Raw genomic sequence first — 5,184 nt, forward strand, 5'->3', positions numbered from 1 at the left:
TCTTTCATGGCACAAGGGCATCGTTTTAATTTTTTGTCAATTAATTTAGTAAAAATTCATAATACTCCCTAAATTGGTGGACTAACCACAATAATATCGCTATATTCTAGAGAAACAGAGATAACAAAAGTTCCAAACCTCTTTGAATTTCATCATCTGTTACAGAAGGATGTAACTATGCATTAAAACAGTATTTTTCATATTTTTGAATTTTTCTCTAAATCTATGTGTTAACCCCTACAAAAATATTGATTTTTTTCGGTAAATGCTCTATATACTGAAACCAATAATCTTTAGTGTTGTTTTAAAATTTATAAACACATTTTACATTTTTATTAATGTATATTAAACTTTTTTTCTTGGTACATGTTCATCTTTTTAATTTTTTGTCAATTAATTTAGTAAAAATTCATAATACTCCCTAAATTGGTGGACTAACCACAATAATATCGCTATATTCTAGAGAAACAGAGATAACAAAAGTTCCAAACCTCTTTGAATTTCATCATAGTGAATGATGCAACTATGCATTAAAACCGTATTTTTGAATTTTTGATTTTTTTTCTCAAAATCTACGAAAATATTGAAATTTTCGCTAAATGCTCTATATACTGAACCTATGATCTTTAGTGTTGTTTTAAAATTTCTAAACACATTCTACATTTGTATTAATGTATATTAAACTCTCTTTCATGATACATGGGCATCGTTTGGAATTATTTGTCAATTAATTTAGTAAAACTTCATAATCCTGCCTAAATTGGTGTACTAACCACAATAAACTCGCTATATTCTAGAGAAACGGAGACAACAAAAGTTCCAAACCTCTTTGAATTTCATCATATGTTAGTGAAGGATGCAACTATGCATTAAAACCGTATTTTTGAATTTTTCTCAAAATCTACGAAAATATTGAATTTTTCGGTAAATGTTCTATATACTGAAGCCTATGATCTTTAGTGTTGTTTTAAAATTTCTAAACACATTCTACATTTGTATTAATGTATATTAAACTCTCTTTCATGATACATGGGCATCGTTTGGAATTATTTGTCAATTAATTTAGTAAAACTTCATAATCCTGCCTAAATTGGTGTACTAACCACAATAAACTCGCTATATTCTAGAGAAACGGAGACAACAAAAGTTCCAAACCTCTTTGAATTTCATCATATGTTAGTGAAGGATGCAACTATGCATTAAAACCGTATTTTTGAATTTTTCTCAAAATCTACGAAAATATTGAATTTTTCGGTAAATGTTCTATATACTGAAGCCTATGATCTTTAGTGTTGTTTTAAAATTTCTAAACACATTCTACATTTGTATTAATGTATATTAAACTCTCTTTCATGATACATGGGCATCGTTTGGAATTATTTGTCAATTAATTTAGTAAAACTTCATAATCCTGCCTAAATTGGTGTACTAACCACAATAAACTCGCTATATTCTAGAGAAACGGAGACAACAAAAGTTCCAAACCTCTTTGAATTTCATCATATGTTAGTGAAGGATGCAACTATGCATTAAAACCGTATTTTTGAATTTTTCTCAAAATCTACGAAAATATTGAATTTTTCGGTAAATGTTCTATATACTGAAGCCTATGATCTTTAGTGTTGTTTTAAAATTTCTAAACACATTCTACATTTGTATTAATGTATATTAAACTCTCTTTCATGATACATGGGCATCGTTTGGAATTATTTGTCAATTAATTTAGTAAAACTTCATAATCCTGCCTAAATTGGTGTACTAACCACAATAAACTCGCTATATTCTAGAGAAACGGAGACAACAAAAGTTCCAAACCTCTTTGAATTTCATCATATGTTAGTGAAGGATGCAACTATGCATTAAAACCGTATTTTTGAATTTTTCTCAAAATCTACGAAAATATTGAATTTTTCGGTAAATGTTCTATATACTGAAGCCTATGATCTTTAGTGTTGTTTTAAAATTTCTAAACACATTCTACATTTGTATTAATGTATATTAAACTCTCTTTCATGATACATGGGCATCGTTTGGAATTATTTGTCAATTAATTTAGTAAAACTTCATAATCCTGCCTAAATTGGTGTACTAACCACAATAAACTCGCTATATTCTAGAGAAACGGAGACAACAAAAGTTCCAAACCTCTTTGAATTTCATCATATGTTAGTGAAGGATGCAACTATGCATTAAAACCGTATTTTTGAATTTTTCTCAAAATCTACGAAAATATTGAATTTTTCGGTAAATGTTCTATATACTGAAGCCTATGATCTTTAGTGTTGTTTTAAAATTTCTAAACACATTCTACATTTGTATTAATGTATATTAAACTCTCTTTCATGATACATGGGCATCGTTTGGAATTATTTGTCAATTAATTTAGTAAAACTTCATAATCCTGCCTAAATTGGTGTACTAACCACAATAAACTCGCTATATTCTAGAGAAACGGAGACAACAAAAGTTCCAAACCTCTTTGAATTTCATCATATGTTAGTGAAGGATGCAACTATGCATTAAAACCGTATTTTTGAATTTTTCTCAAAATCTACGAAAATATTGAATTTTTCGGTAAATGTTCTATATACTGAAGCCTATGATCTTTAGTGTTGTTTTAAAATTTCTAAACACATTCTACATTTGTATTAATGTATATTAAACTCTCTTTCATGATACATGGGCATCGTTTGGAATTATTTGTCAATTAATTTAGTAAAACTTCATAATCCTGCCTAAATTGGTGTACTAACCACAATAAACTCGCTATATTCTAGAGAAACGGAGACAACAAAAGTTCCAAACCTCTTTGAATTTCATCATATGTTAGTGAAGGATGCAACTATGCATTAAAACCGTATTTTTGAATTTTTCTCAAAATCTACGAAAATATTGAATTTTTCGGTAAATTCTCTATATACTGAAGACTATGATCTGTAATGTTGTTTTAAAATATCTAAACACGTTCTACATTTTTATTAATGTATAATAAACTCTCTTTCAAGGTACATGGGCATCGTTTTTATTTTTTGTCAGTTAATTTAGTAAAACTTCATAATACTCCATAAATTGGTGGACTAACCACAATAAAATCGCTATATTCTAGAGAAACGGAGACAACAAAAGTTCCAAACCTCTTTGAATTTCATCATATGTTAGTGAAGGATGCAACTATGCATTAAAACAATATTCTCATATTTTTAAATTTTTTTCAAAATCTATGTATAAACCCCCTACGAAAATATTGAATTTTTCGGTAAATGCTCTATATACTGAAGCCTATGATCTTTAATGTTGTTTTAAAATTTCTAAACACGTTCTACATTTTATTAATGTATATTAAACTCTCTTTCATGGTACATGAGCATCGTTTTAATTTTTTGTCAGTTAATTTAGTAAAAATTCATAATACTGCCTAAATTGGTGGACTAACCACTATAAAATCGCTATTCTCTAGAAAAACGGAGATAACAAAGTTTTTAAACCTCTTTGACCTTCATCATATGTTAGTGAAGATGAAACTATGCATTAAAACAATATTTTCATATTTTTGAATTTTTCTCAAAATCTATGTGTTAACCCCTACGAAAATATTGAATTTTTCGGTAAATGCTCTATATACTGAAGCCTATGATCTTTAGTGTTGTTTTAAATTTTCTATACACATTCTACATTTGTATTAATGTATATTAAACTCTCTTTCATGATACATGGGCATTGTTTGTAATTATTTGTTAATTAATTTAGTAAAACTTCATAATACTCCCTAAATTAGTGGACTAACCACAATAAAATCGCTATATTCTAGAGAAACGGAGACAACAAAAGTTCCAAACCTCTTCGAATTTTCACATATGTTAGTGAATGATGCAACTATGCATTAAAACAGTTTTTTTCATATTTTTAAAATTTTCTCAAAATTTATGGGTTAACCCCTACGAAAATATTGAATTTTCGGGAAATCCTCTATATATGAAGCCTATGATATTTAGTGTTGTTTTAAAATTTCTAAACACACTCTACATTTGTATTAATGTATATTAAACTCTCTTTCATGATTCAGTGGTATCGTTTGTAATTATTTGTCAATTAATTTAGTATAACTTCATATAACTTCCTAAATTGGTGGACTAACCACAATAAAATCGCTTTATTCTAGAGAAACGGAGATAACAAAAGTTGCAAACCTCTTTGAATTTCATCATATGTTACTGAAGGATGCAACTATGCATTAAAACAGTATTTTCATATTTTTGAATTTTTCTCACAATCTTTGTGTAAACCCCTACGAAAATATTGAATTTTTCGGTAAATGCTCTATATACTGACGCCTATGATCTTTAGTTTTGTTCTAAAATTTCTAAACACATTCTACATTTGTATTAATATATATTAAACTCTCTTTTACGATACATGGGCATCGTTTGTAATTATTTGTCAATTAATTTAGTATAACTTCATATAACTCCCTAAATTGGTGGACTAACCACAATAAAATCGCTATATTCCAGAGAAACGGAGATAACAAAAGTTCCAAACCTCTTTGAATTTCATCATATGTTACTGAAGGATGCAACTATGCATTAAAACAGTATTTTCATATTTTTGAATTTTTCTCACAATCTTTGTGTAAACCCCTACGAAAATATTGAATTTTCGGTAAATCCTCTATATATGAAGCCTATGATATTTAGTGTTGTTTTAAAATTTCTAAACACACTCTACATTTGTATTAATGTATATTAAACTCTCTTTCTTGGTACATGTTCATGTTTTTAATTTTTGGACAATTAATTTAGTAAAAATTCGTAATACTCCCTAAATTGGTGGACTAACCACAATAAAAACGCTATTTTCTAGAGAAACGGAGACAATAAAAGTTCCAAACGTCTTTGACCTTCATCATATGTTAGCGAATGATGAAACTATGCATTAAAACCGTATTTTCATATTTTTGAATATTTCTCAAAATCTATGTGTACCCCTACGAAAATATTGAATATTTCGGTAAATACTCTATATACTGAAGCCTATGATCTTTAGTGTTGTTTTAAAATTTCTAAACACGTTCTACATTTGTATTAATGTATATTAAACTCTTTTTCATCATACATGGGCATCATTTTGAATTTTTTGTCAATTAATTTAGTAAAACTTCATAATACTTCCTAAATTGGTGTACTA

Source organism: Brassica oleracea, chromosome C4 (assembly GCF_000695525.1).
Source record: "Brassica oleracea var. oleracea cultivar TO1000 chromosome C4, BOL, whole genome shotgun sequence".
NCBI lineage: Eukaryota > Viridiplantae > Streptophyta > Magnoliopsida > Brassicales > Brassicaceae > Brassica > Brassica oleracea.